The sequence below is a fragment of the Anabrus simplex genome, chromosome 4 (genome assembly GCF_040414725.1).
Source record: "Anabrus simplex isolate iqAnaSimp1 chromosome 4, ASM4041472v1, whole genome shotgun sequence".
Classification (NCBI taxonomy): domain Eukaryota; kingdom Metazoa; phylum Arthropoda; class Insecta; order Orthoptera; family Tettigoniidae; genus Anabrus; species Anabrus simplex.
Window position 1 is genome coordinate 212,193,729 of NC_090268.1, and position 24,430 is coordinate 212,218,158.

Below are 24,430 nucleotides of genomic sequence, written 5' to 3' on the forward strand. Positions count from 1 at the left end.
TATGGGAAGATAGTTGTAAATTCTCAGCAATTCAAGCATACAACAAACTTCCTGTTGACGTAAAAATTGCCCCTACTTTAATAACTTTCAAACGAAAGGCAAAGGAAAATCTATGGAATAGATACTTCATAGGTGAAATATAAATATGTAATGTTTAAAACAAACACTCGCCCCGCTTTGTCAATCCTGTTGCACTGTTACTCACTTGTAGTACTAAGTAGTTTAAGTATCTTAGTATAATTAAGGAACTATAGAATGGTATTTTATTTTTATTTTTTATACTTTCTGTATTAATGTCTCTACTTTTACTGTTTAAGTCACCTGATTATATCATTGTAAGTATTCAGAGTTTGTAGATCCACCATTGAATATATTATTCATTGTACAATTCCTCTGTATGAGCCTTTGGCTCGTTGGAATTAATTATTGAAATAAATATCAAATAAATAGTAAGCAGTTGTACAGCACAGGTGGTCTAAAACCAGACCGGTGTATTGATAGTTCTGTCCAAGAGCTGACTTCCTTCTTACAGAATACTGTTGTTTGCAACTGCAAGCTCACCGCACTATGTTTATACAGCACAGGTGGTCTGACACCAGACCGGTGTATATATACGAGTAGTTTTGTCCAGGAGCTGACCCCCTTCTTACAGAATACTGTTGACTGCATATACCAGCTTATTGCACTAGGTTTGCTGCACCTATATTCAATGTTGCTTACTACTGTATACTGCCATCCTGGGAGAATACACATCCTAAATACCTACTTGAAGTTATCTACCTGTTCCAGTTATGTATTCCCATCCTGACATTCAGTTCTCTTTTTGGTGTCTTCCCTACTGCCATCACTTTAGTCTTGAAAAGACTCTGAATACTTACAATGATATAATCAGGTGACTTAAACAGTAAAAGTAGAGACATTAATAAGTTACAGAAAGTATAAAAAATAAAAATAAAATACCATTCTATAGTTCCTTAATTATACTAAGATACTTAAACTACTTAAACTACTGATTTTCATGTCATAATCATTGAATCCTTTTTTCAAGTTGCAAGATATTAGATAGCAAGGTTTCAGTAGACAAAGTCATCTGCATAAGACAAACTGCTTACTACAGTTCTACTTAACTGAATCCCTCCCTGCCACCTTGTACCTTTGTAACTTAGCCTTTATCTCCTCATTCCAAGTACTCTCCTGCCAGTGATCATACCTGTTTGCACCAGCAATCATTCTCACTACTTTCATGCCTGTTACTTATAACTTATGACGTATAGGGCTACTGAGGGCATCATGGTAGACCCATTCCTTTATTTCTTGTGCTGTAGATCCATGTAAACAATGAAACACAAAGGTACAAAATTCATTTGTAACTATTTTGACAGGTGTTTCTACTAAGGTTTTGTAGATTTTAATCTACAAAATAAAAACTGCATTTTGTGTGATGTGATATTAAGGGGATATGATAACACAAAATGTATTTATTAAAAATATGTTCATATGACAGTTACATGCTTGTAATAAAAGGTTGAGTAGATTAATGACCCTAGAAGTTAATCCGAGATCCTGCTCTGTCAAGCATTATTTTACATACTCAGTATTTACAAACAATCTTGACAGGCAGTGCAAGATATAGCAAAATGAAATAATTTACCACCTGAGCAACAGCCCTGAGTAACATTCTACTGTAGATGGCCATAGTATTTAGTTGTTAGAAAGGAATACTCTTCACTTCTACAAATAGAATGCAAGGTGCTTATAATTAGCACCTATTATTATTTTGCAGTGTTTGATACTCATTTTTGGTGAAATTGAAGACAAAGTATTCATTTTCCTTCAACTGATTCATAAGGAAAGTAACCTATTTCAGGATCGGTAGACAGGCTTGGTAGTGTTCAAATCAGTAAAGAAGATACATATGAACAATATAGGCCTACAGAAAGGCAAAATCAACATTGAGGTAGGAAAGAGAGTCCTACCAATGCTTTGTGGAAAAATTTGTCACTCTGTACTAAGGAGTTTGATGATGATGATGATGATGATGATGATGATGCTTGTAGTTTTAAGGGGCCTAACATCGAGGTCATCGGCCCCTGATGGTACAAAATGAGACAAAATGCAAAGACAAAATAAAAATACAAAATCCCTCCACTGACCAGAATTCAAAACGTGAGGACGAAAAATTAACGGATGGATATGAAGTTAAAACAATCAGTGGAGATGACCCGCAATGCCTCAGTCTCAGAAACTGATGGAGAACAATAGTAATACTGACCAAGGGGCTGCTTCTATAGCTCAGTATTAAATCGATGATGCTTGCAAGCTAAAGAGGTCCAAAATATAGGTCATCACACTCTCATAATGGTACCTATCGCTTGGAAAGTAGAACCATGGTATTTGACATGGTGTGGTACTAATCAACAGTATCGTAGACTCGCGGTATGCCACACATTATGGTACTACTCACAGGTAATGAAATTCGCACAGGTAATACAGACCTATGGTGTTTCACACATAGCGGCGCCATTTACAGGCAACGCAAACCTATGGTTTTCATCACATACGTGTGCTAACCACAGGGACTCATACTATCCCGTGGTGTTCCTTATATAGTGGGTACTAATCATAGGAAAGCCAGAACCCTGGTGTCGCTCATATAGTGCTACTAATCACAGGTACCGTAAAAGCCTGACTGCACGGTGCTCCTGATTGCTACTAATCACAAACCTATTTGCTAACATAGTGGTACTACGAGCGAGTAGTAACGACCCATGGTGTTCCCCACGTGGTGGTACTAATCACAAGTAGTTTCATGGTTCTAATCCAATCATCCCTAGGTCGCCCCTTTAGTCGCCTCTCACGACAGGCAGGGGATACCATGGGTGTATTATTGGTCTGCGTCCCCCACCCACAGGGCGTGTGTGGGTTTGGTCCGCGAGAGGTATTTTATTTCCCTCAAGTCCGCCGGCAAGCCGGTTAGGACCCCGCTATCCGCCACCTAGGACACGCCACGTGGGAGTATCACCTCTCCCCCTGCTACGCCTGCGTAGCAGGTTTGTGGACTAAGGAGTTTACCAGTAACTTGAATGGAAGTGCAGGATTTAGATTAATAGGTTTATTATTGCCAAGTGAGCAATTAGATCAGCTTGCTAGTGCTAAGTTTGGGGAGACAGTAGTTTATGCATAGCGATGAGGGTAATAAACAAGACCTTGTGTGTCATTTACATATAGTTGTGACAAGATGATGACGATGATGCTTGTTGTTTAAAGGGGCCTAACATCTAGGGTTATCGGCCCCTAATGGTACGAAGATAATTAAAATATTAAAATGGATCCACTGACTAGAGTTTAAAATAAATGGCAATGAAAAATGATTATGAGATTAAAACAGTCACTGAATCTAATTCGCAATGCCTTATTTTCTAATAAAAGTATAGAAAATAGAGGTGATAATGGAATAAGGTACTGCCTGGAAAAATAGATATAATGATGATGATGATGCTTGTAGTTTGAAGGGGACTAACATCGAGGTCATCGGCCCCTAATAGTAAGAAATTAAATGGCAACAAAAAATTCAAAATCATTCACTGACCAAAATAAGAAAATGTCATGATGAATGAATGAATGGATATGAAAAAAAAAAAAAAACCAGTGGATCCGATGCAAAAAGGATCATAAATAATAGTTTTACTGACCAAGGGACCACTTATAAAGCATAATCCTGAATCGAGGATGCTTGATGTCTAAAGGGGTCCAAAATCCATGTCTAAGGCCCCACAGAATGGTACATGTCGTGAGTAAAGTAGAACCATGGTATTTGTCATGTTGGGGTACTAATCAAAAGTAGCAAAGACTCACAGTGTTCCACAGAAGATAGTACTACTCGCAAGTACTGTACTTTGTACTGGTATTGCAGACCTATGGTGTTTCTCACACAATGGCGCCACTCATAGCCAACGCAAACCGATGAGGTTGCTCACCTAGGTGTATTAGTCACGGGTGCCGGTATTCCCGTGGTGTTCCTCACATAGTGGGTACTAATCACAGGCAACGCAGACTCACGGTGTCGCTCATATAGTGGTACAACTCACAGGCGACGCCCAGACCCACGGTGTTGCTCACATGGGTACGACGCACAGGTACTGGAAACCCACAGACCAGCCTCTTTCCTGCTACTAATCACAAACCTATTTCGTACCTAATATAGAGGTACTACTTGCAAGTACAGGCAACCCATGGTGTTCCCCGCGTTGTGGTACGAATCAAAAGTAGTTTCATGGTCCTAATTCAATCACCCCTTGGTCACCCCTTTTTGTCGCCTCTCACGACAGACAGGGGATACCGTGGGTGTATTATTCGTCTGCGTCCCCCACACACAGGGGGTAAAGAGAGAGAGAGAGAGAAAAGAAGAAGGGTTCTGTCACTTCGAAATATGAAGTAACAGATGAAGAAAGGCAAGGGCCACGAAGGGCGTGAGAATGAAGAACTCCCTAGGCCTCGAATGCTCTAATACCGTTGGGGTCGGAAAAGAACAAGAGTTGACCAAGGGAGGTCGGACAGGATAGACGAAAGTGAGGAGCCTGGCACAAGTAAGTGGAAGCAATGCCAAGACTAAGCTAAGTAAGCAATTGGGCAGAGGAGTGCCAAGTGGTGGCATTGATTATTTCATTTTCTATTTGATATGTCCACTATAAATGCTTTTCAGTTGCGGAAGTTAAGAAAAAGGTACTGATCAGCTCACATAACCAACTTCATTTAGCTCAACTACTTATTGGGGGCTATAATTCAAGGAAATGAAGGGGAGTTGCAGTTGCAGGTACAAGAAGCAAACAAGGTGTACTAGGTGTTCCTAATGACAGGTTGGTAAATGCAGGCAGCCATGCACCTACTAAAATTGTAACAACGTGGTGCAGATATCAGCATTGCAGAACTACTGCAAAAGAAAAGATATCAAAAATTATTTGTGCCACTTGTAAGGTGCCCGTTTGCACAGCTCCATGCTTTGCTAAATTCCATGGAAAATAAAAAGAATGAAAGATTAATATCAAAATATTCTAGACATGAAAATTTTGCTTGATCCCTTTTGCATGTTGCTAAAACATGCTACATCAGAAAAATGCTGATATGTTTATTTTATTTTGCATGTTTCCAAACTGTGCTGCAACAACAAAAATACCACCATGTTGACTTCTAAAATGTATCATAGTAACAAAGAATTGTGTGTTGATGTCGCAAAAATGCGCTACATCTACAATAGCACCTCTATGTTATTTTTCTTCTGTGTGTTGAAAATAAGTGCCAGAACAACAAAATATCTCCATTTTGACTTAACCTATTAAGGCCCAACATTGTGTTAACGCAACATTTTATTTTTGTCTTTGCCCCGACTTAAGGTTTCAGTGAATTTTAATTTTAAGCATTGATATATTGAAAGAACATCCTAGAAATACTGTTGATCCAGTTGTCCACGCTAAATACAAATAATGGCATTTTTTCTGAATTTTTTAAGATTGAAAAAGTCACAACATAAAAGCAGGTTGAGTTCTGAATTTCCTTTTCAGAAATAGAATACATAATTTGTGTCTGTTTTTATATATTCAAATCTTATAGACATACTTTTAAGACAACAGGTGTTTTTCACATAATGAATTTATCATTTACCACTTGAAACTTCTTTTTGAAATTTTCTATAATGTTGAGTTTATGCAACTTTGAGACTAACCAGGATGTACGTATATTCCTGATTCATAGACTGCTCACTTGACTGTACTTGAAACTCTGTTCCTTCCTTCATTCTTGCAGTGTGCATTTGCAGTGCAGTGAGGAAGCATGAAACTGTAATTGTGTGCTGATAAAGAAACGATATCGCACGAAAGGTACCATATGCTAAACTGTATTAAAAAATGAATGATTTTATAAATAGGATTTCTTTTTTTTTGTTTCCTGTGGAATTATGTATAACATCTTTCGTATTTATATTAGGATTTCATTGTTTTCCGACATGTGTCACATCTTCCAGAAAAAACTAACTGTGGCAGAACTCGTAGCTATCTTAGAAGAAGAAGAAGAAGAAGAAGAAGGTGGTGGTGATGATTATTGTTTTAAGAGGAAGTACAACTAGGCAACCATCCTCTATATAACACTAATCAGAGGGAAAATGGAAGGAAACCGACACCTCAAAAAAATGAAGGTATCGGCTAAAGGAAGACAAGGGCCACGAAGGGCATGAAAATGAACGACTCCCTAGGCCTCCATACGTAATACCGTCGGGGTCAGAAAAGAACAAGAGTTGACCGAGGGAGGTCGGATAGGATAGATGAAAGTGAGGAGCCTGTCACAAGTAAGTGGAAGCAATGCCAGGACTCAGCTAAGGGCCCCGTGGTCACCAGCCTGCGCTCCAAAGTTCAGAGCCTCTGAGGCCCCGTTTAGTAGCTTCTTACAACAGGCAGGGGATACTGTGGGTATTATTCTACCGCCCCCACCCACAGGGGGAAGAAGAAGAAGATGATGACGACGACGACTTGGTAAATGCAGAAAACATTGATGCTGTCTGTATTTCACCTGATGTCGATGAAGTAACGGATGAAGAAGACATTGTCTTGTGGAAGAGGAACAAGTACGTGATATGGCTGGTAACTTTGAAATATGTAAGTACTAAACAAGAACTGGAGTATGAACCTGGAGGGTCAGCTGTAAAGAAACCTAAAAACAAGCAGAAAGAAAGAAGGAGGAGCTCCCAAACTGGATAAAAGTTGCTCCTGTCTATACTTCTTCACCAACCTCAGAAGAATAGGCTAAAATTGAAGAAATAAAAATCAATGTAAGTGGTAAGTCACCTTACGAAGCATTTTTACTGTACTTCGATTCACATTTTTCCGTATATGATGAAGCAGCTACTATAGCGTTGTTGCTGACTGCATCAAAATCTTTGCATCATACTGCTTCATACTGGAGCAACTTCAACATTTGAGAAGAATCAGATCTACAACCATCTGTACAACAATGGCAGTGCCAAATACAGGATTCGAGTTAGGGGTAAAAAGTGGTGGTGGCCTCTCAAAATCGCATCTTAAAAATTACTACAACCGGCACAGCACATCTATAACTGGAAACCTTAAAAACAACCCTAAAAAGTTCTGGACCCTAATTTCGTCACGCAGAAAGTCACCTCGGATATACCACTGAATCTTAAACTACATAGTGATGATGTCCCAACTGAATTAAGGTCTCAAAAATTCAATGAGTACTTTCACTCTACCTTTAGCCCTCCTGCACCTATCACAGAACTACCACAAATCAATAGTGTTTGCATTTACTCACTGTCACAAATATCAACGACCCCTAACGAAGTACAAAATATTCTCAATAGTCTCCCAACAAACCGCTCCACCGGGCCCAATGATATTAGCCCTATATTCCTCAAAAATACTTCTGCATCTCTCTGTGCACCGTTATCTACAATTTTAAACCTGTGTATGGCTACTGGTACATTCCCCGACAGCTGGAAACAAGCTGATATCACACCTATTTTCAAATCTGGCAACAAATATGATATATCATCATACCGCCCAATATCTATCGTTCCAATACTATCCACTGTCCTCGAAAGAATAATTCACCGCCGACTCCTCTTTTTCACACAGCCGTACATATCTGAAGAACAACACGGATTCACTCCCGGAAAATCATGCCTCACTAACCTCACTGTTCTCAATCACCACATCATTTCAGCAATGGAAAATTAATCTCAGTTAGATGCAATCTATATAGATCTGGCCAAGGCATTCGACTCAGTGGATCATGCACTTCTTCTTCATAAGCTCGCTACCAGATTTAATATCCACGGCCCCGTCTTGTCATTGATAACAAGTTTCCTCTCCGGCAGAAAACAAAGAGTGGTACTCCCTGAATCTGCCTCATCATGGTTATCTGTGTTATCAGGAGTATCTCAGGGCAGTATTCTGGGACCCCTACTCTTTGTTCTCTATATCAATGACATAATTTTTTGCACCCGAAATAGTCAGTGTTCCCTCCTCTTGTATGCCGATGACTTGAAAATCCTAAGGGAAGTGTCTACGCCTGATGATGTGATGAATTACAGACTGTTCTCAATTCGTGTGGTGACTGGTTTAAGAAATGGAATCTTTCTCCCAATTTTAAGAAGTGCAATACAATCTCCTATTCATTGCTAAAGCAAGGAATGAACACTGCATATACCATCCACGGAAATACATTGCAATCGGCTTCTCAGGTAAGAGACCTAGGTGTTATAATAGACTGTAAACTAACCTTCTCTGCTCACATTCACTCCATAAAATCCCGTGCTATACGTACTCTAGGCATTCTTTACAGGTTTACTGAAATTAATGATATTAACGCCTTAAAATTATACTTTGTCTCGTATGTTCTCCCCATTATTGACTTTTGTTCCCCTATTTGGTCCTCATCTGCTATCACAAACATATCTCAACTAAATAGTATTTTTAACTTTTTCACTTTCATTGTTAAGACTCGCAATCCTGTTTTTAAGAACAAAACTAAATCTGACATTATGAACTACTTGGGTATACTTGACCTGAGAAGCCGTTTACAGTTCTCTGATCTATGTTACCTCCACAAAATAATCAATGGCTACACCAAATGTAATTCTCTTCCAGCGTACTTCCCTATACACGTTCCTCCCCGCCCTACACGCAACCGGCGCACCCATCATGTGTCCCATCCGCGCCTAACCTTACAACAACGCTCTATCTTCCACCGTCTCCCTACTCTTGGTAATTCACTACCCGATATCGACATATTCACACCTTTCGCATCCTTCAAACAAAAAATTAAAAGATTCCTTTGAAGTCCTCTCCAGGTTTTCACTTTCTTCCGTCCCTCCAACCCTTGACCTTTCTTCTTCCTAATTTCTGAAACCGACACTTCCCAGTTACCGTTTTAATTGTTGTTACATTGTTACTGTTAAAATTGTAAACTATTGTTGTTACTTAATATTGTTGTTTATACCTTCATTATCTTTTATACTTATTTAAACTTATTATTATTATTATTATTATTATTATTATTATTATTATTATTATTATTATTAGTGTAAAATGGCCCTCCATAGGCTGTATCTAATAATTAAATAAATAAATAAATAAATAAATAAATAAATTTGGTTGACAGTGTCATCGACAATTCTTGGAAAATACATAGACTGGCAAACGATGAAAAAATCTCTCAGCTGCAATTTAGATCATATATTGCTATGGCCCTGATGAAATCTGAAGGTGAAGACACTAAAGATGATGAAGTATGTGGTGATGACAGGGAAAGCAATAAAAAAACTGACAGAGAAGGGAGAGACAATTCAAATTATGGACGAACATCAAAGGCAGCTTTACCCACAAAAGTGCATTATGATCAAATAGGACATTTCATAATCCAAGAGGAAAACAAAGCTAGAAGAAAATTAGGACGGTGCAAGAGCACAACAATTTACAAGTGTCAAAAATAAAACATTCATCTTCATTCAAACTGTTTCCAATAATTTCACTCTCGCTAAATGAAGATGACTACTAGGCACAAAATTGTGTAAACGCAACATTATGCTGAACCTAAACTATTTGTAAATACATTTTCTGGTCTTTCTAATCTAATTTCAACAGAAATATACAATAATATAACCAAAAACTATGATTTTTCAGTACTTGGTCTTTAATGGGTTTATTTTGTAACTTTGGTATTCTATAAAAGTGTGCTATAACAACAAAAATACAATGTAGTCTACTCTCTATAACTAATTTCTTTATCACTAAATATACCAAATAAATGAAAAATCTTTTTAAAATAATGCTTTCATGTGCACAATGGAATTTAATGTTCACACTATTTTTTTCTGTTCGTGAATAAGATGTATCCTAATACTTGTTTTTAAGATAAATCATATGTATTTCAATAATCAATTCTCAAAATAAAAAACTTAACCACAAAAGGGTTAAGAGCCCCTGGAGCCCCTTTTAGGCACCTTCTATGACAACCAGGTGATATGTGGATTTTATTCTACCACCCTCACCTGAAGCAGGAGCCAGACTCATTTCTGCTCATTGTTCGATACACTTATTTGTTCAGTTTGCATCTTTCAAACACTCATTGATCCAGCAAGATGCTTCGGTCGAGTCTAGACTTTAAAATATTGAGCAAGACCCATTTCCTACAAATGTGGACAATTGTACCACATCGTTACTGCAAAGCTTTATCTTGATTAATTTCTGTGCCCTTTTTTACCCTGCTTTATCGATCGCAGTTTGGTTACCGTTCGGCCGAACAATATGCTTTGAAGGTGTTGCCACATTATTTCACCCTTTGCTTGGGTTTTGCCTATTTTCGACGTCTAGCCACATTATGTACGTGTTTTTTACCTTGTTTGTACATGTTTCTCAATTATATAGTTTTAAAACAGATACATACATATATTATTGAAAATATTAAATATCACAGTAAAAATCTGAATGCTTTTTAAAAAAGATATTTCCTGGATGTAACAAGAAAAGTACCTCATATCCTCATGCAGAGGTGGTGCAGTTCTTTTCAGGCACAGCCCTAAAGGAGGTGAGCTGCATGTACCACTTTAACCACATACCAGCCCTCCTGCCATTCTGATGATGATGATGATGATGATAATGATGATGCTTGCTGTTTAAAGGGGCCTAACATCTAGGTCATCGGCTCCTAATGGTACGAAATGTAAAGACAAATAAAAAGTTCAAAATCATCCACTGACCAAAATAAAAAATGTAATGAAGAATGAATGGATAGATATGAATTTAAAACAATCAGTGGATCCGATCTAAAAACTATCATAAAAATAGTATTACTGACAAAGGGACCACTTCTAAAGCACAATCCTGAATCAAGAATGCTTGTTGTCCAAAGGGGCCCAAAATCCTGGTCAATAGCCCCTCATAATGGTACTTATCACTAGTAAAGTAGAACCAATATATTTGTCATGTTGGGGTACTAATCAAAAGTAGCATAGACTCACGGTACACCACACGATGGTACTATTCACGAGTATTGTACGTCGCACAGGTAAAGTAGACCTATGGTGTTTCTCACATAATGGCACCACACATAGGCAACGCAAACCAATGGAGTTCCTCAACTATGTGTACTAATCACGTACGCCGGTATTCATGCGGTGTTCCTCATATGGTGGGTACTAATCACAGGCAACGCAGACCTACGGTGTCGCTCATGTAGTGGTACTAATGACAAACAACGCCCAGACCCGTGGTGTTTCTCACAATGATACTAATCACGGGTACTGGAAACCCACAGTAAACCCCCTCTCTGTTGCTACCAATCACAAACCTCTGGTGAACCTAATATAGTGGTGCTACTCACAAGTAAAGGCGACCCATGGTGTTCCCCGCGAGATGGTACTAATCAAAAGTAGTTTCATGGTTCTAAGACAATCATGCCTTGGTTGCCCCTTTAAGTCGCCTCTCACGACAGGTAGGGGATACCGTGGGTGTATTCTTCGTCTGCATCCTCCACCCACAGGGGGTAGAAAGAAAGAAAAAAGAAAAAGATCCGTCACTTCGAAAAATGAAGTAACGAACGAAGAAAGGCAAGGGCCACGAAGGCCGTGAAAATTAAGGACTCCGTAGGCCTCGAATGCTCTAATACCGTCGGGGTCGGAAAAGAAAAAGAATTGACCAAGCAAGGTCAGATAGGATAGATGAAAGTGAGGAGCCTGGCACAAGTAAGTGGAAGCAATGCCAAGACTCAGTTAAGGGCCCCGTGGTCGCCAACCCGCGCTCCCAAGTTGAGAGCCCCTTGGGCCCCTTTTAGTCACCTCTTACGATAGGCAGGGGATACCGTGGGTGTATTCTTCGTCTGCGCCCCCACCCACAGGGGTTCCTGCCATTTTGAAACTTCTGGCAGTACTGGGAATCAAACCCAGGCCTCCAAGGTCAGAAGCTAATAGCGCTAACCATTATGCTATCGAGGAAGACACTATTTTTATTAATGTGCACCATACATGAAATATTTTTCTGGAATCTGTCTATTCTTGAGGAATAGGACTGAAATACTCAAGAAGAGTTTATTGATACCCCAAGCCAAACACTGAATCAGACAAAGACTTCAGTGAAGATGAGTGGCAGTAAGTTGTAAAATTTAGGGCCTCAGCAGATACAGGCAGGATGATGATGATGATGATGATGATGATGATGATGATGATGCTTGTTGTTTAAAGAGGCCTAACATCGAGGTCATCGGCCCCTAATGGTGCGAAATGAAATGACAACAAAATATTCGAAATCTTCCACTGACCAAAATAAAAAAAAATCGTCATAAAGAAGGAATGGATGGACATGAAACAAAAAAAAACGAGCAAACAAAAAATAGTGGATCCAACTTAAAAAAAAAAGATCATAAATATTTTATTACTGACCAAGGGACCACTCATAAAGCACAATCCTGAATTGAGGATGCTTGATGCCTAAAGGGGTCCAAAATCCAGGTCTAAGGCCCCTCAAAATGGTACATGTCATGAGTAAAGTAGAACCATGGTATTTGTCATGTTGGGGTACTAATCAAAAGTAGCGAAGATTCACGGTGGTCCACACAAGATGGTACTACTCACAAGTATTGCAATTCGTACAGGTAACGCAGACCTATGGTGTTTCTCACATAATTACGCTACTCACGGCCAACGCAAACCGATAAGGTTCCTCACCTAGGTGTACTAACCACAGGGACTCGTACTATCCCACGGTGTTCCTCACATAGTGGGAACTAATCACAGGCAACGCAGACCGACGGTGTCGCTCATATAGTGGTACAACTCACAGGCAATGCCCAGTCCCGCGGTGTTGCTCACATGGGTACGATGCATGGGAACTGGAAACCCCAGGCCAGCCTCTTTGCTGCTACTAATCACAAAACCTATTTCATACCTAATATAGTGGTACTACTCACAAGTACAGGCAACCCATGGTGTTCCCCGCGTGATGGTATGAATCAAAAGTAGTTTTATGGTTCTAATTCATTCATCCCTTGGTCGCCCCTTTTAGTCGCCTCTCACGACAGGTAGGGGATACTATGGGTATATTATTCGTCTGCATCCCCCACCCACAGGGGGTACAGGCAGGAGGAGAAATAGTGTTGAACAATAACAACAGATCATGATGATGATGATGATGATGCTTGTTGTTTTAAGGGGCCTAACATCGAAGGTCATCGGCCCCTAATGGTACGAAATGAAAGAACAAAAAATGCAAAGGCATCCACTGACCAAAATAAAAATAAAATATGGCATGAAGAATGAATAGATGGACAGGAACTCAACAAAACACAAAACAAACAAACAAAAACCAGTGGATCGGACTCAATACAGATCGAAAATAACATTATTACCGACCAAGGACACTTACAAAGCACAATGATGCTTGGTGTCTAAATGGGGTGCAAAATCCACGTCTAAGGCCCCACAGAATGGTACATGTCGCGAGTAAAATAGAACCATGGTATGTGTCATGTTGGGGTATTAATCAGAAGTAGCAAAGACTCACGGTGTTCCACAAAAGATGGTACTACTCACCAGTATTGCAATACGTACAAGTAACGCAGACCTATGGTGTGTCTCACACAATGGCCCAACTCAGAGTCAACGCAAACCGAGAAGGTTCCCCACCTAGGTGTACTAAACACGGGCGCCGGTATTCCCGTGGTGTTCCTCACATAGTGGGTACTAATCACAGGCAACGCAGACCCACGGTGCTGCTCATATAGTGGTACAACTCACAGGCTACGCCCAGACCCGCGGTGTTGCACACATGGGTACGACGCACGGGTACTGGAATCCACCAGGCCAGGCTTTAACTGCTACTAATCACAAACCTATTTCGTACCGAATTTAGTGGTACTACTCGCAAGTACAGGCAACCTATGGTGTTCCCCGCATGATGGTACGATTCAAAATTAGTTTCATGGTTCTAATTCAGTCAGCCCTTGGTCGCCCCTTTTAGTCGCCTCTTACGACAGGCAGGGTATACCACGGGTGTATTCTACATGTGCGTCCCCCACCCGCAGGGGGTAGTGTGTTTGGTCCGCGAGAGGTATTTTATTTCCCTCAAGTCCGCCGGCAAGCCGGTTAGGACCCCCCTATCCACCACCTGGGACGCGCCATGTGGGAGTATCACCTCTCCCCCTGCTACGCCTGCGTAGCAGGTTCGTGGAACAACAGATCAGGCATGGAAGATGGTGATGATCATGCTTTTAAGAAACAAAAAATTATATTGGCAAATGAAATGACACAAATGAGCAAAAAACCCATGTGCAAAGACCAGATGAGGAAGGACTTGAAAGAATACAGTCCCATATTTCCTGACAGTGAATATTATAATTATGGAAACTTATCTCAGTACAACTCTAGGATGAACAGGCAACACAAGAGAGATGGATGCTCAGCATGTGGTGATGTTCCTTTGTTGTTAGTTGAGGAGACTGCCAATAAAAGCAACCAACTGTTGAAGGAAATATTTGTTTGAATGATGGATGCATGTCGAGGTTGTGAATTGAAGACTGTCTATTCGCTGCTTCCAAAAACAACATAAACGACCTGTCAGTTTCAGGACATTTTGTCCAGGCAAATCTGACCATGATGGACTTCATCCAATATAACATTTCAGACCGAGTGATTCGGCCGTGCAGTAAGGGTCAAGCAGCTGTGAGCTTGCATTCGAGAGATAGTGGGTTGGAACCCCACTGTTGGCAGCCTTGAAGATGGTTTTTTCTGGTTTCCCATTTTTTTCACACCAGGCAAATGTTGGCACTGTACCTTAATTACGGCCACGGCCGCTCCTTCCCACTCCTAGCCCTTTCCTATTCCATCGTTGCCATAAGACCTATCTGTGTTGGTGCGACAAAAAGCAGATCAAGAGTTATGAACTTCGTGGTGTTGGTCCGTATTGAACTGAGATAACATATAAATAATGCACAGACGAGTTTTCCACCTGTTCAATACTAAGTTGTATTTACATTACATGAACTAAATGAGGCCACAACACTAGTTGCAAATAGAGGATTGTGGCGACGTTTAGTAAACTCACAGAGGCTTGAAGACTGAACGTGAAAGGCATAACAGTCTATAATGATAATGTATGTATGTATGTATGTACGTGTTTACATTACATGGGACTAGTTTCAACCCTACTCGGGGTCATCATCAGCCATATTAAACATACACAATATTTGGCGAAATCCTAAAACATGTTTCTAAGCAGTAAGAATCTTATGAATATATAATTTACAATATGAAGTGTGGTTGAATTAGACAAGGGCTATGGCGCTCAAAATGTTGCAAATGAAAATGAAATATTACATGTGACGTAGGTGAGTAATAAAAGTACACTAAACATGCTAAAAAGTCTGGAATAAAACTGACACATATATAAAAATATACAAGTATGTACTATGTCTGAGTAACAAAATGTGTAGTTGATACTCTCTAGGAGAAGAGTCAACTATGCACTGTATCACCTTAAGCGGCGAATTTGGCACTTGGTGTATTAAGTAACCAAGCCGTGTTGATTGGGCTGCATGGCTGATTGTTGGAGTTGTGCAGAATGTGAAGTTTTTGAATTCTTGTTGAAAAGAAAGTAGACACTGCACTTGGTGATATTAATTGGTGGAATTCTCAGTTCATAGTGAAAACAAATTGGACCTATTAAAATTGAGAAAAGCCAGTAAAATGCAAAGTACGCGGAAAGAGGAAAAGATTACCACAAAGCGAATGGACACTCACCTCGCACTGTGGTGTGTGTAGCTTAGCTGATAGTGTGTGACTGGTGGCAGAAGGAGAACAGATCACAGAAAAAAGTTAACATTTTGGCCAAAGTGACACTTTATCTACTCGAACATTACATCCTACAGGCTGTATCCACAGACATTACCACATTATGTCCCTACCGAATGAACATCCAATAACATAATTGTAATAGCTTCAATAAAGTCATACACGTCACACTGCATGTTACCTAGAAACATCTTGGCTCCTGCTTTAAAATTTATAGCATTTTCTTTTCATAACATGGCAGAAATTATATACAGTAACAATGGAATGCCACCATGGGGCATTGGAGAAATGAGCTGGGGACAATGTGCAATGCCCACTATAAAACTAATGTAGACTTGAATAATATAACAGTATCTAGTTGCAGATGGAAGCAGTAATCATCAACACCCAGCAGGCATCGAAGATGAGGTCCATAGAATGGTATGCCCCAAGAAGAGGAGCCAAGAAACATCTAAACTCACCCTGCACATAAATATTACGCACAACAGTAGGTTCAGCGGAAGGAGAGGAGATTCTGTGTATGATTCCTGATAGAAATGTGAGGAAACAAGTCAATTGTGCATAAAATCAAAACAAGTCCTCTAATCCTGCAACTCTTGCCGGATTTTAAATTACTTCAGACTCACTGGAATAAACGCACAATTCAGGCATAGATGTTGTACACAAAATTTTACTGTTCACATTGGAATATTTAAGATATTTGACTGCCAGTCCAACAATCTTCACTGACAAAGTGAGACAAATAGGAAAAACTGAATAGACCTTGAGTGAACTGATTTCAACTTCTAGAACCTTTCTAAGAAGCGACAGATGAGTTTGAGTTATGTGGTGATAATTATTGTTCTATGAGGAAGCACAATTGGGCAAATGAAAGAGGTCCGACCCTTCGAAGAATGAATGTATAGGCTTAAGGGACGGGCCACTAAGGGCGTAAAAATGAAAGACTCCCTAGGCCTCCACACATAATACCGTCGGGGTCAGAAAAAACAAGTTGTTCAAGGGAGGATGGATAGGATAGATGTATTCAGGAGCCTGACATGGGTAAATGGATGCAATGCCAGACTCAACTAGAGGAACTGAGGTCGCCAACCCATGCTCCCAAGTCGAGAGCCCCTGGTCCCCCTTTTAGTCACGTCTTACAACAGTCTTGAATTGCTAGTATAGAGCGATTTTGACTTTCAAATAATACAGATATTGGCCTACTTGGAGTAAAGAGAAAAACCAATGAGGGACATTATTACAATAGGGGCTGGGGGAAGGGGTCAGTGGATCGATAGGCCTATAGCTTCAAACAATTAGAAATGAAATTCAAATCACATCTAGGTCATTGGCCCCTAATGGTACGAAATGTAATACTTCGGATTAATTATTATTGTGTTTTCAATGTACATATGCTATGGTGGGATAAGTGTGGATACACAGGGTTGGCAGCAGTGGCCAAGCCGCATCATGATGCGAGAGAGTAAAAAATGGCTTCCTATGTTTATGTTGTTATGGTGATGTGGTGTTCACATAGTTTGAATAAATATCGGTTGTAAGTGAAATGCGACTTATTATTTATGAACCTTCGTTTACTGATACGTTGGTTTTTTTTTTTTTTTTTTACGTTGCACCGACACAGATATGTCTTATGGTGACGATGGGATAGGAAAGACCTAGGAAGTGGAAGGAAGCAGCCGTGGCCTTAATTAAGGTACAGCCCCGGCATTTGCCTGGTGTGAAAATGGGAAACCACGGAAAACCATCTTCAGGGCTGCCGACAGTGGGGCTCGAACCCACTATCTCCCGATTACTGGATACTGGCCGCACTTAAGCGACTGCAGCTATCGAGCTCGGTTTACTGATACGTGGTTAACGTAAAATTAACATTGTGGCGACCGTGACAGGATTTACTGGTCCTGATATTTAAATATTACGTTCGGAATGGCAGGATGACATTGTGAAACATGGCTCTCGAATCCTCTATTACAATGAGGAAGGTGAAACGTTCAGGGTTTACACGGCAATTGAACATTCTCAAAGACGAACTGAACAACGAAGAATTAGATTATGAAGAAAGAAGGAGGAAAGTCAGAATCTCCTTTTCCTTGCTTCAAAAGAAGAACGAAGATCTTCTGACGCTGGACGGTAAGATCTTAAGTTTGAAAATAGAAGCGGGTCACGAAGGCTTGGAAGAGGAATGCCGTGTGGCCGACGAATACCAGCGACTATTTCTTGATGCCGAGGTAAGTGTGAATGAAATATTATCTCACCCGGCGAGCGCACTTGATGATTCGAGTATCAACAGTGGTGCTGATATCGCAAGTAGGTGGAAATTCAAGCTCCCGAAGCTGGAATTACGGAAATTTGATGGTAATGTGAAACAATGGTTACAGTTCTGGGGACAATTTGAAAAGATAGATAAGAACTCAGACATTGTACCAGAGGATAAATTCCAGTATCTAGTGCAAGCTACTGTTGAAGGTTCTCGTGCTAGGGAAGTGGTAGAGAGTTTTCCACCTACTGGTGAAAATTATATTAAAGCTGTTGAAAACCTGAAAAATAGATTTGGTAGAGATGATCTACTTGTAGAAGTGTATGTTAGAAAATTGTTGACTTTAGTTTTGAAGAATGCTTCCTCTGTAAATGATTCCACTTCATTGTGCAGTCTCTATGACAGTCTAAAATCACAAATTAGGTCACTTGAAACTTTGGGTGTCACTTCAGATAAGTGTGCTGCTATGCTATATCCTCTGGTTGAATCATGCTTACCTGAGGAACTGCTGAGGGTATGGCAAAGAAGCAGTACTTTTGTAACCACTGGTGATGGTAAAGATAGGTTAGAAAACATTATGAAATTTCTGAAACTCGAAGTTGAATCTGAAGAAAGAATCAGGTTAGCAGTAGCAGGGTTTGGTATTCACCATAATGGTTACAATAATGCTCAGACAGTATTGTCATGTAATAAGCCTGCCACTGCTACTGAGTTGCTAATAAACAGCAGGGTAGAAGATAAAAGACAGGGTTGCATTTTTTGTGATGGCCGACATGAGGCTTCAAGTTGTTTTAAGGCCCAGAAGCTCAGCCTACCAGATAAACAAAGGTTACTGAAAGATAAGGGTTGTTTTCGTTGTTTGAAGAAGGGTCATTACATAAACAGATGTAAAATTGCTGTGAGATGCTTGGTTTGTAGCAAGAATCACAATGTTTTAATGTGTCCTGATGTACCTAGTAACGGAAAGAAAGATTCTAAAAATAGTTCTGACTCACATAGTTCAGACCACAAACATAAAGATCAAGCGAAAACAACCTCCCTAAGCAGTACCACTAACCGCCAAGTTCTTTCGCATACCTTAATTGTAATTATTAAGGGTCCTAGATTTTCTGTCTCAGCACAAGCTCTGATTGATTCAGGATCACAGAGATCCTATGTCAGGAAAGAGATTACGGAAAAATTGGGTTACACACCACTGAGGAATGAAACTATTAAACACAGCCTCTTTGGGGGTGTAAAAACTAACGTGAAAGAACATTTATGTTATAAAGTAGAATTACAAAGTTTGCAGGGTGAATTTCAATGTAATTTTGAAGCTCTGGATCAGTCTGTCATATGTGATGGTATTCCTTCAGTCGAAGAAGGGCCGTGGTTGACAGAGATTTCACAAGCTAATATTTCTTTAACTGATGTAGAAGGTAGGGATAGACCTGTCGACTTACTAATCGGAGCAGATGTAGCAGGTAAATTAATGACAGGGAGGCTCAAAATGTTAGACTCGGGACTAGTGGCTATAGAAACCAAATTAGGTTGGACGGTGATGGGTAAAGTACTGTGCCAATCGGCGAACAACTTAGCAGTAGAGGTTACCTCGCTGCTCATCAATGACGTCTGTGACCTCTGGAAGTTGGATACAATCGGTATCTCAGATTCGGCCATTCAGAAGTCCAAAGAAGAGAGAGAATTTGAGATCCAAACAAGTTTTCAAACGTGCATTGAAAAAACTGACGATGGACGCTATGAGGTACCTTTGCTTTGGAAGGAGGAGCATTTACCTCTTCCAAATAACCGAGATTTGGCATTGAAGAGACTTGAGTCCACGACTCGAAAACTGCATGACCAGGAATTATTTAATCTCTACGATGATGCCTGAGTGAGTGGGAACAGCTTGCAATAATCGAAGAAGTTCCTCCTCAGGTATCTATGGTTTATGGGCACTACTTACCACACCGGGCTGTAGTGAAGGAAAATAGCACCACTAGGGTGCGTCCTGTATTTGATGCCTCTGCCAGGAAGAGAACCTCGCCCTCCCTCAATCAGTGTTTAGAAAGTGGACCTAATCTCATTGAACTCATTCCCTCTGTCTTGCTCAAATTTCGAGAAAGAAAGTTTGGTGTAACAGCAGATATAGAAAAAGCTTTCCTGCAAATTAGTATTAGAAAAGAAGACAGAGATAATGTCCGTTTCTTCCGGTGGGATAAAGAAGACCGAGAAAAGGTTAGAGTTTTTCGACACAAACGGGTGGTGTTTGGATTGAGACGTAGTCCATTCATCTTGGGAGCGGTTCTCAATTATCACATTAACAAAACAATGCAAAGCCCTCACTACAACGATGGAATCATGTTGAAACTGAAACAAAGCTTGTATGTTGACAATGTGGTCACTAGCGTTGAATGTGAGTCTGAATTAAAGCAGTTTATCAGTGAAGCCAGTGATACTATGAAACTTGGGAAATTTAATTTAAGGGGATGGCAGTCCAGTCACTACAGTTTTGATTCCACTGCAAAAGTTGGGGTGTTAGGAATGTTTTGGGACACTGGTTCGGATACTCTGACTTTAAATTTAGAATGGATGGAAAATTTTGTAGTAGGTGAGGTGACAAAACATACTATCCTTTCTGTTGCTCAAAAGATCTTTGACCCAATTGGTATAGCCAGTCCTGTATTAATAATTCCTAGGCTATGGTTGCAGAAACTTTGGAGGAATGGGGTGTCGTGGGCGAGGAGACTGATGCTGGTACTCGAACTGAATTTTTGACATGGTATCAACATCTTTCACTTCTTAGGAACTTAAAGATACCACGTTGGGTCTTTTATGTAAGAAGGGACAGTAAAGTAAGTATCCACACCTTCTGTGATGCCAGTGGGTAGCCTATGGAGCGGTTGTATTTATAATACAGAATAATGAAGAAGTGAAGGTATGTCTTCTAGCTGCCAAAGCACAAGTATCGCCTATTAAAGCTGTCTCCATTCCTCTTATTGGAGTTGATTGCTGCGGTGGTAGGAGCCAGATTATGTAAATCTGTGGGAGATGGGCTTACATTGAAGGATATTGACTTTTATTTCTGGACAGATTCTTCCACAGTTTTGACCTGGATCCAAAAACAAGACAATTGGACAGTGTTTGTAAACAACCGAGTTCGGGAAATACGAAGGCTGACTCTTCCCGAATCCTGGAAACACGTGCCTTGTCACCAGAATCCCGCAGATCTTGTCTCGAGAGGGTGCCGGGCAGACAAACTGTTAAGTTTGAAATGGTGGGAGGAACCAGATTGGCTGAAAGAACCTCCACGAGATTGGCCTTCGGGAGAGATAGTTGTGAACGAGTAGGTGATTCGTCAAGAAACAGACGAGTCGACACAGGTGGTGAGCTGTCTTATGAAGGAATCGGTTGTCTGTGAATGGTGTCATACACCCAAGGAGACACACAACAATCAATGCAAATATCATGGTTTTAGCTGGTACTAGAGGTATTTTTCAAGCTATGATAGAATCGTACGAATGATTGCGTGGATGAGGAGGTTCATCCATAACTCACAGAAAACAGTATCAATGAGGAGGGGAGAATTATCAGGTGAAGAGATTCGTATGGCGGAAAAAGTAGTAATACGTCTGACACAAAAAGAGTCGTTCATCTCAGAGGATGACAAATGCCTCGCTGCTTTAAAGGTATTTATGGATGATGAAGGGATTCTGAGACTTAAAAAACAAAACTAGTTAATAGGCAAGATAAGGAATATTTTTGTGCCCCCATGATCCTGCCAACCTCTCATCCAGTGGTTCACCGGTTAATTATGAGTGAACACAAGAAGAACTCACATGTCGGAGTCCAAACGCTAATTAACATTTTGAGGGAACAGTTTTGGATCTTGAAAGCCAGGAAAATCATCTGAAATGTACTCTCAAAATGTGTGGTATGTTTAAGACAGGTGGGACATAATCTGAATGCCCCTACAGCATCGCCGCCAATGGACCGAATTAAGGATTCAGCTGTATTTGAAGTGGTAGGAGTTGATCTTGCAGGGCCACTCTGCTGAAAGGTGCTACCAAAGCCTGGATTTGTTTATTCACATGTGCCATCTATAGGACAGTACACCTTGAATTATTGTCTGCATTGTCAACAGAGAACTTTACGCTGGGGTTCAGACGATTCATTGCACGCCGGGAGAGACCCGTAATAATGTACTCTGATAATGGTCAGAACTTTACTGGAACTTCGAATGAGCTCAATGCAGTTGATTGGAATAGAATTGTGCAGTACAGTAGTGTTAGGAAAATTGAGTGGAAGTTTATTCCTCCAGCAGCCCCCTGGTGGGTGGGATTTTGGGAACGGTTGATTGGTGTGATGAAACAGATTCTCCGAAAAGTCCTAAGCAGAGCCCTGCTTTCTTATGAAGAAATGTCTACGGTTCTCTGCGACACAGAAGCGCTTGTGAATTCCAGACCCTTAACATATATTTCTGAGAATGATGGTGAACTACTTCCCTTGTCACCCTCACTGTTTTTGCAGGATGTTAAAGAAACTCAAATGCCGGATTGTGATTTTATTGAAGAAATGTCTCTCAACAGAAGGCTGAAATATCGCCAGAAAGTACAGGCAGATCTACGTAAAAGGTTTAGATCAGAGTATTTAGGTTTGTTAATCCTGAGGCCAGGAGTAAAGGAAGAAGAGAGCAAAATCAAACTAGGAGACATAGTCCTTGTAGGGAGCGATAATGTCAAGCGTATGGATTGGCCCTTGGAACGAGTTATTGAAAATTTGCCGGGTAAAGACACTGTCACTCGTTTAGTACGGTTGCAGACTGCAACATCTGTCTTACTTAGGCCCATTCAAAGGGTATACCCTCTAGAAGTCTCGTCTGACTGGGTAGAGGAAGTTAGGTCATCAGATAAAACTGATGAATCCCAGGATCCTTCTGAAAGTGAAGGAATGCCAAGGACTAGCAGGAGTGGCAGGCAGATAAAGGTGCCTGAAAGATTAGATTTGTAATGGTTGAGCTTATTGTTTAGTGGGTTTTCATTGTATTGTATACATCCCTCATTTTTGTATGTATTCCGACTTGTATGTATATACATTTTTAATGCGTATTTTTTAAAATTTGTTAACCACCAAATCAAGGTGGGAGGATGTTGTGTTTTCAATGTACATATCCTATGGTGGGATAAGTGTGGATGCACAGGGTTGGCAGCAGTGGCCAAGCCGCATCATGATGCGAGAGAGTAAAAAATGACTTCCTATGTTTATGTTGTTATGGTGATGTGTTGTTCACATAGTTTGAATAAGTATCGCTTGTAAGTGAAATGCGACTTATTATTTATGAACCTTCGTTTACTGATACGTGGTTAACGTAAAATTAACAATTATATCTGCACACAGTAGGCTATGTAATTATCCCCTCTAATAAAACAAGCTCTATTCATTCATAAGGAGCCTTTTCAGGAATAACAAAGTCATGTATTTGACAGTGACATTCAATTAACGAATTCGTGATACAGAGTTAAATGCAACGGTGTGATATTACGCTAGTACTTATAACATTCAATCAATCAAATAGCTTTTCCTTAAAAGAACTTAGAAGTATCGAACATTTCACTTGATAATTTATTCCAATTTATTCCAAATGAACACCCTTTCGCCCCAATTTGTCCTCTTGAATTCCAACTTTATGACTTTATCTTCATTTACCCTTCATACTATTATTACGTGTCAAGGAGTAGTTCTGTTCTGTTCTGTTCTGTTCGTGAAGTTGATTTGGGCTCGTTATTTCACCCAGACACAATACTGTATTATATTTGTACTAGTTCTACACACGCACACAATTTCAATAAAGTAGTACACCAATGCAGTTGACAATGTTTTCTGAGTACGAAGTATTTGAAGATTGAGGGAAGTAGACCAAGCAGCAAACTCACAAAATGGGTTCAAAGCACTTGAAGTAGTTCAGGAAAAGACGTATCACCTAGACAATTGAGAGTGAGGAAATACGTATACAAGACTAGGAGATATAGGAAAAGCACAGGGACACAAGGTATACTAATCTTCACGCTAGAGTGGCCGTCTCAGCGACTTCTACAAAACATACACACCGGGCCAACATATAAGGGACAAGCAGGAGAGGGCAGGGGAACGACGGAGCGGTGGATATATGTGAGAGTGTAGGACTTTGGACAGATGGAAAGAAATATCTGAGCAACGTATATGGGGGATGTAGAGAGGGCAAAGTGTCAGTGAAATCGTAAACAAAAGATGAAGAGGGGCGACAGTGTGTTGATATGAACATCAATGAAAATGTACACGCGATCGGTGGAGGGGGAGATGAGAATAAACGG

General features: G+C 40.2%; 1 protein-coding gene across 6 annotated transcripts in view; it reads right to left on the bottom strand.

Moving 5' to 3' along the window:
- The window catches only part of Idua (alpha-L-iduronidase), a 276,679-nt gene that overhangs the window by 173,081 nt on the left and 79,168 nt on the right, over positions 1–24,430 (bottom strand). For 2 of the 6 annotated variants that reach the window (XM_068227207.1, XM_068227206.1), the window contains exon 1: positions 23,688–24,186. The exons of the other annotated variants lie outside the window; for them this stretch is intronic. The gene's annotated coding sequence lies outside the window, so the exon portion shown is untranslated. Of the gene's footprint in view, positions 1–23,687; positions 24,187–24,430 lie in introns of those variants that run through there. 6 annotated transcript variants of the gene reach the window in all.